Source organism: Bos javanicus, chromosome 14 (assembly GCF_032452875.1).
Source record: "Bos javanicus breed banteng chromosome 14, ARS-OSU_banteng_1.0, whole genome shotgun sequence".
Classification (NCBI taxonomy): Eukaryota; Metazoa; Chordata; class Mammalia; order Artiodactyla; family Bovidae; genus Bos; species Bos javanicus.
Genome location: NC_083881.1, coordinates 26,691,670 through 26,700,225, shown reverse-complemented (window position 1 = coordinate 26,700,225; position 8,556 = coordinate 26,691,670). Strand labels below are relative to the sequence as shown.

At 49.1% G+C, this 8,556-nt stretch overlaps 1 long non-coding RNA gene across 1 annotated transcript; it reads right to left on the bottom strand.

Annotated features, from left to right (window-relative positions):
- Positions 1-276: 276 nt before the first annotated feature.
- LOC133260464 (uncharacterized) lies at positions 277-5,330 on the bottom strand. Its single transcript, XR_009740820.1, has 3 exons — positions 2,872-5,330; positions 2,275-2,366; positions 277-709 (listed from the first exon to the last, which is right to left on the bottom strand). It is a non-coding gene; the product is annotated as an uncharacterized LOC133260464 (long non-coding RNA).
- Between the last annotated feature and the right edge of the window lie 3,226 nt (positions 5,331-8,556).

Below are 8,556 nucleotides of genomic sequence, written 5' to 3'. Positions count from 1 at the left end.
AATATATTTGTAATTTGGTAGAAATAAATACAGTTCTAACTCAACAATGCCCCATGTGTGAGATGTTCTGGACCAAACAGAGGAAATTAGAGTGAGATGCCAATATGGATTCTAGATTTATGAAAATTAAAACAGTTTTAAAGTATATCTTTCATTATGCAAGTAATTCATGTTTAAACATCATAAAACACTACATTTTAGTGTATGTAAATTAGGATTCCGTGTATGTAAGAACAAAAATAAAGATGCCTAGAAGAAAAGCTGAAAAGAAATAAATCAAGTGGTTTATGTGTTTTTATTTAGATTGTGGGTGAATGATTTTTTTTCTGGTTCTGTTTTCCAAAATGTTATGGAGTAGTTACTACTACTTTTTAATGGTGTAAAATATATGATCATTCTATAAACATTTGTTCACACTTACACAGAGGAATTACTACAAAAATGTGATGGAAGTACTGTTCCTGTTTTCTGGGAAAAGGGTGATTTGAACAAGCATAAAGGAAGGGAGGACAGCCACCGGGTGTCTCCCCCCACTGCCAGCCATCCACAGTGTCACTTCATTCCATCCCCTCTCCTGCCAGGTAGGCAGGATCACTGAACTTACAGAGCAGGAACCGGGCTCTCTCAGAGGCTCCACGCCACCCAATGCCTCATGGGAGAGGAAGCGTGCAGTCCTGCTCTGGCTGCACAGGCTCTGTCTTCCTGCTTGCTGCATGGGACACAGAAGAGCAGCAGAATCAACATTCGATGAGACAAGTAAACAGCGTACCCACATCTGTCCAGCCTGTCTTCCATTTGACAGGGCGACTGGCCTGACTTCTCTCACACAAAATCACCCCCACAGCAGATACACATATGCACACACATATACACACACATATACACAGAGAGACATGTAGGTATGTATACATACGTTACACCTATACAGGTATGTACACATATGCGCACACACATATACACATATATGCACACATATATACAGAGAGACATGCAAGAACATATATATACGCACATCGCATATACACATATACATGCACATATAGATACATATACACACAGACATACATATGCACACACACACACATTGCTGTCACTGCTTGGACCACGGATGGTCACCTGACCAAAAGCCACGATGCTCTTAACTTCTAAATGCCAATCAGATCCTCTCTTCTCAAGAATTTGAATACAGAGGTGTATAAATTATGGTGACATATAATGATCATAAGCTTTTAAGCTCAGATGCTGCTCTGCTGGGGCAAGAGCAGGAGCGAGCTCTATAGAGAGCAAGGACTTGGCGGACGGAGGCCCCTCCATGAGCAGAGAAGCTGGTCCACAGAGGAAGCAAGGAAGAAATGAAGGCAACAGTGGCCGCATCACCCCCTGCTGTCTGGCAGAGCTGTGCCCATCCCCACAGCTGTCCCGTGAGCAACACGCCCCAGGAAGCCCTCTGTGTGCCAAGAGTTCCACATTTTATCTGAGCAAGCTTAACTGAATCCCTTTCCTTATGACCGAAAGGTCTTAGACCACAACAGATTATAAACACACAAATTATCAGAGTGATTGTCTCAATTCACCACTGATGACCAGTGTCCCCAGGCTCAGGTCCCTGTGGATATCTCTCAGGATTCTCAAACCCAGAGTGCATACAAGCAGACCTGTCCACTTCTCATCTGCATTTTCCCAGGTGTTCCCAGACTCAACAAGTTAACACCCTCCCAGGTATTCAAGTCAGAAGCCGAGGAGTTTTACCTTTCCCTCTCCTTTGTCTCCCACATTCAACCTATTACAAGTCCTCTCATATATGGATCAGATCCACCCGTTTCTCTGCCCCTCCACTACTCTGCCCTAGTCCAGGCTCCATCTCCTGGAATCTGATAGCTGCAGCAACTTCCTGTAGCCATTCCCTTTTAATGCTTAAGTCCCAGTTGTTGCGGGTACAACACACACACATACACAGAGGCATGTAAAACCCTCTAGTGGCATTCCTTTGCCTTTTAGGGTAAAATCAAAACTCCGGAGCACAGCCTGCGATGGCCTGGCCATGCATCCTCGCCTGTCCTGCCTTTCAGCATCCCACGCACGCTCTGCCCAGGCTGAACCTCTTTCGCTTCCTCAAAAATGTCGTGCTTCTTGGCCTGAGGGACTTCCCTGAATTCTGTTTCCTTCTGCATGGAACTCTTCCTCTACTGGCTGGCTCCTACTCTCAAGACACAAGACTAAGGAACCCCAGTGTGTGGTCCTGTGACCTTCTGACCACCCAGGGCACCTACCAACCTTCTTGGTCATTCCGTTTGTATGATTTGTCTTCCCTGCTTGACTGTAAGCTCCATGTAGGCATATCCCCAACGCTGAGCCCACAGCACATGCTTAGGAAGGACCGGAGGAATGAAAGGATTAGGTTCTTTAACAACATATCGTAGAGACAGTTTAGTGAACCAGCTCTTCTACTCGCTGTTAAAACTTACACCTTTTAAGGATCTGATACAAATCCTGAAGGTGGGAGATGAGGCCAGAGAACAAAATTACTAATGTATTTAGTGTCACTAGTTTAGCATCCCTGAAATTTTTCCTCCCTCTCTGCACCACTGCGTATTTGTGTGTTAGTTGCTCAGTCGTGTCCGACTCTTTGTGACCCCATGGACCCGTCAGCCTCCTCTGTCCATGGAATTCTCCAGGCAAGAATACTACAGTGCATAGCCATTCCCTTCTCCTGGGGATCTTCCCGACCCAGGGATCAAACCCACGTCTCATGCATTGCCTGGTCTTGATCTCTGCTCAAATATATCAGCAACACAGAGAGGTCTTTCCCTCTGTCCGATGTTACTATTTTCAAAGCTCTCATCCCTATCCAGAAGTCATTTAAAAGTGTACCTTTTAGCTGTCTCTCCCCCACAGAATGTAAGCTCGGTGAGAGCGCAGTCTTGGTGTGCCTTGCCTCTCTGTATCCTTGGCACCGAGGAAAGCACCCGGCTGGGCTCAGGGCTGCTCAATCAAAGGATATCAAGCTGAATTTATTTGCACTGAAGCTGTGACCCACAACAAGTGGTCAAATGCAACCGATGATTTGTTTCTAAGCAGTTGTAATTCAGCTACAGTAATTATTTCTGCCGATCTCTCAAAATGACTGTCCATCTTCTCCCTCATCGTCTGCCTCTTTCATCTCACCAGATACTACATTCGGGATGTCAGGGACATCTGTAAACTTCCCTTGGTTAAAGGGAACCTATGACTTTAAAAAGACGGTTCTCACTGAAGATAGTATAAAACGAGCAGTAAAAGGAAGAGCTCCGGAGGAGATAAAGGACATCAGTCAGGAGCAGGGCGGCTCCTTTTCATGAAGAGTTCCTAGGTGATGCCTGGCCAGCGGCTCCACCCCAGGAAAATAGGCCAGCAGGGAAACCTACCCACAGCCTGGCTTAACCCTTCCATGGCCCTCAGTTCACTAAGATGCTGGGAAAGATCAGAAGAATTCCAGCACTCCTCACTGACTGGAAGAAAACAGCAAACGAAAAAAAAAAGAAAAGACTGATTGCGATGTGGCTCCCCCACCCCCAAGCTTTCTTCTCCCAAAGAGCCTTCTGTTCAGAGAAATTAAAGGACTCTGATAGCAGATCACAAATTCAGGACAGAAAAGCTCCACTATGTAGCCAGAGACTGTATTGTGGGTAACCAGACATCGGACACTTTTTTTTTTTTTTGCTTATGAACTTTTGGAGACCATTCGAATAAAAGACTGCTTGTTCCTGGACAAACACTCACCAGCAAAGAAGCCTTTAAGAGGACGGGGGATTTTTGTTTTGCATTTTCCCTTTGTAAAAAGAGAAGAGAGAGAGACCAGAGAGACACTTGCTCTACTTACTTTTCAGATGAAAGAACCTAGAATTTGTTTACTATTGTTGGGGATTCATGTTTACAAGTTCCTACGCCTCTGTGGTTAAAAAGAAATGCTATTTTTAAAAGCAAAAACCCACACAAGCCTCCATATGTAGGGCTTTTCTTCCTCTTCCTGTCTCCCCACCTTCATGTGACAGATGGCCATGAACCTATAAGCCAAGTCAATGCTCAGGAGGTGACTCTTTCTTTCCCTGCCTCCCTTTCCTTCAGAGACCATACCTGAGTTGGAAAACACTCTGTCGTCAAAGCTCAGTGCAATTCAACTTGTCCTAAAAGTCACACCCCAGAGCTTCTCCTTTTCAGAAAGCCTAGCCCCTGGCCTATATGATCCTAAAACCTGAGTTTCAGTTCCCTGTCCCTTGCAGTCCTCATCCTCCTTGTATCCATGAACCATTTCTGCGTTTAAGGTAGCAAGATGTGGACGAATGTCCTTTTAAAAGAGGGTGTGCCGTAACTGGGTCACTGACTGTGTGACTAATCATGGTTGCCTAGAACCACAGTGACTGTGGCTTCAACTTGCCTTGTCGTTTGTGAACCACGAAATGACCCAGCTACAGGCAGGCTCTGGAGCTCGAGGCTCTTCCCAGGCCCCAGGCTTGGGGCCTCAGGGATCCAACCTCCTCAGAGTCCCTCTCAGCCAGGTCTTTGCAGGCTCCAGTCTTAGAAAAAGCATTGGCAACAGGCCCTCTCTGGTCCCATGTCCATTTAGCAACACTGAATTCAAATGAGAAAAAGAAGGGGCCTAGAATAAGTTTCAAGATTTTTTTTTAAAGGAAAGGGAACAAGAAAAAGGACTTCCCCCAACTTACTGTGGGGTCCTTTGTTGTCGCTATCATTTACTCACTTATTGCACTAAGACGTGAGGAAATCCATAAATCTTTCCCCAATCACGACAGCAATTTAAGGAATTTTCAGAACAGAAGCAGCCTTTGCCAAAGGGTCCCCTCAATGTATCCTGAGTTAGGAGCACCTGAGATTGCCTGGCTGCAATGCTGGGGTCAGTGCCAGGTCGGGGTGCAAGGGGGAGCAATTAACCCCTTTCTATCTTGCCTACCATCAACGTTTCTGCGGGCTTGCAGTGCTAAAAAAAAACCACTCAGGGCCCAGAGGTTTAGCTACAAATGAGGAAAAGGACTGGTATTAATAGTGAAAGCAGCGAAGGATCTGTTCTCACGACTTCTCAACAGGAACCTCCCACCCCAACTCTGGAAAAAGAGGATTTTATCCTACCTAGTTGGGGTGACATAGGGGAAGGTCCGCAAGGGACCCCGCCAGCTCCTCCAGCCCCGCCCCCTTACCTGGGCTCCTCTTACCCCCCTGGGCAACGCCTCAGGTGGAAACTCACTTTTTTCTTTCTTATCACAAGAATTCTACTAGGTAACTACTGTCTTGGGGAGGGGAAGCCGCGTTGTCTCCGAAAGCACAGACGGAAGCAACAAATGGGAAAAAAAAAAAAAACAGGCCAGGCTTGTGAAATCCCAAACCGGACTGGTAAGAACAACATCATAAATTACGGATCTCCCCAAGCCGCCTCCGGCCAGGCCCTGTGCGGGACGTCTCCAGGGACTCGCAGGGCGCGGGTGTCCTCAGTGGTCCGGGCTTGCGGTTGGCAGGGGCCACTGAGGCCCCCGTGGGGCGACGAGTCCAGGGCCCCCCCCCCGGGACCCAGGGGACGGCGACCCCGAGCCGGCCGAGCTCCGATCGCCTTTGTTGGCGGGGATCCCCGAGCGTGGGCCGGGCCTGCGGACCGCAGGGGCGCGCGGGGCAGGCAGGTGCGGGGGCGGCGCGGGGGCCCCGAGCGGCCGGCGACAGCTGCGCGAGGGCGCGGGGGCGGAGGCGGGCGTCACGCGCGGGACGCCCATCTGGCCCGGGTCTCCTCCCGCGCCCGCGGCGGGAGGGACAAGTCAAGGTCAGCGGCGGCGGCGCGCGGTGGGCGCCCAGATCCGGGCCTTGGTCGCGCCCGCCCAGCGCCCCGCCAGCCCCGGGCGCCCACCTTGCCCTTTGTCCTTCCTGCCGAGCAGCTGGGCCGTGACCCCCGGCAGCCTCGGAGCCGGCGGGATTAAAGGAGCCTCCGCCCTGCGGACAAACTGCAACTCCGACCCCCCCCCAGCCCTCAACCACCCCACCTATTGTTTTGTTTTTGTTTTGTTTTCTTGGCAGCGTTTCAACCACTCCTCGTAAGGTGGGCAACCCCCACCCGGTCACATTTAAATGTGTTTGTGTGCCAGACCGGCCTGCTGTTACACCCTTTCAGCTCTGCAAACCGCACCGCAGACACAATGAATTAGGAGATTAAAGTTACCGAAAAACCACTCATTCTGCAGCTCTATTGACCAACGTGTAAAGGGGCTTTGTGTGTGTGTGTGTGTACGACACAGAGACACACACAAGCCTCACAGTTGTTCTTCTGTAATTTTGTCTTCAAATACGCTTTTTTTTTTTTCCTATGATGCTGATGAAAGGTCAATAATGAGACTCAAAAATAAGCCACCTTCTCTAGTAAGCCCCTACTCCCAGAGTTGGGGTCCTCCTGGGGCAGAGAAAAGGGAACCCCAGATCAAGCCAAGTCGGGTGTGAGTTAGGCCCTGGAGAAAATTGCGGGCAGAGGAAACGGGGGGCGGCTTCCTGGATTTCTGCTGCAGGAAGAAACCACCAGTGGGAGGGAGGGAGGGCAGCAGGGGAAGGGCTAGGGAGGGGCGGGGGAGGAGGGGGGGCTGGAAGGAGGGACGGGGCTCCTCCAGGCCGCGGGGGGAAGGGCGGGGTGGACGGGGAGGCCGGGCTGTCTTTGTTTGGCTCTGGTGGGCAGGGGCTGGGCCCCGGGAACGGGAACGCGCCTGGGAGCGCCCGGGCGGTCAGCTGCCCGGCGAGGTACCAGCTGGCACCTGTGCCTGAGAAAATCGCGCTCGAGGAGCATCTTTGTTTAGCATCGGAGCACTACGGAGGTAATTACTGCCGGTTAGAAAAACGGAGGAGCCGGTAACTGAAACCCCCGGCCCCTCGGCTTATCAAACTCCCAGGTTACAAGTGCGATTTCCAGCCAGGTTTGGAGGCCGCCTCCCACAAAGCTGCCAGTCTGTGACTTTAGATTCGACAGCTTGGAACCAGTTCCCCGGAGGCTCCGTTCCAGGTATCCTCTTAGCTCAGAGGTCAGACTAGGGTCAGAGATAAAATGTCATCACGAAAATTTTTCTAATCGCCAAAGCAGCGCTACTTTAAAAACTAGAACCATCCTTTTTATCTGGAATTAAGCCGGTGGAATAAGGGGAAGGGGACTTTGGTCTTCAAATAACAATAATTGCCTCCACGGTTAGTTGTTGAGCTCTTTTTATGTGTCAGACGCTATGGAAGCACTTTGATGAATTCTCTAAGTCTTCACAGCCTTAAAAGGAAGACACTTACCACACCATTTGATAGATACAAGACTGAGCCTTAGAGAAGCCTGCGAGGGTCCACAGTGTTACTACAAGCTCACCAGCCCTGCCCATGTCTGGAAGGTGAGAAATGGCCGTCATTATTCACGCTCAGGCTTATACCACTCTTTGGGACCCCCAAGGATTATAGCCCACCAGGCTCCTCTGTCCATGGGAGTTCCAGGCAAGAGTACTGGAGTGGGTTGCCATTTCTTTGTCCAGGGAATCATCCTGATCCAGGGATCAAACCCACGTCTCCTGCATTGGCAGGCGAATTCTTTACCAGTGAACCACCTGGGAAGCCCCGAGGAGAGGAGATGGCCATGAGCACCAGAAGCCCACCAAAGAGCAAGTTGAATGAAGAACACACATCCTGATTTTCTGCAGCCAACACAGGTCCTTTGCTGAAGCTGGAGATGTAGCGCAGAGAGGCTGGTTCTCCAGACACACATTCTCCCCACTCATATCCTCCTTCAGGTCAGAAAGTGAAAGTGAAAGTCAGTCACTCACTCTTTTCCATCCCATGAACTATACAGTCCATGGAATTCTCCAGACCAGAATACTGGAGTGGGTACCCTTTCTCTTCTCTGGGGATCTTCCCAACCCAGGGACTGAACAGGGGTCTTATGCATTGCAGGCAGATTCTTTACCAGCTGGGATTCTTTACCACAAGGGAAGCCCTCAGGTCAGAAGCAGACCTCATAGGAGTCATTTGCGTTTCTGAAAAATAGTGTTTTCAAGAAGTGGCTTCTTTTATAGGTTGGTGTAGTAATTTAATTAGTGAAAAATGTTTCACGAACTTTCTTCTTAAAAAGTTGACCTTCAACACATGCAGCTAATTATATGGACAATCATAAACAGTTTAGGAATCAATGTTGGCTTTAAGACTCAGGTAGGTGGATAAACTCATGGCCCAACTCCTGATTTAATTCTTTTTGGCATGGTAGTGACTAAAATCAGGACATTTAATTTTAGGTGTACATTTGAATGTATAGCATCAGACTATGATATCAAACTGAAGCATTAGTGCTATTAACACTGGTAATAATTGCTAATAGCAATCAGTCACATCAACTGGACAGTTACTTTGCGTCAAGTATTGCACCAAATGCCAAACATTCATTATCTCATTTAATGCTTACAAAGGAAACTCTGGCTTCCACTCCTTGCCCAGTCTTCACTTCACACAGCAGGAGCCAGAGAGCTCCTTGTAAAATGTGCAAGCCCACCAGGCTCCTCTGTCCATGGGATT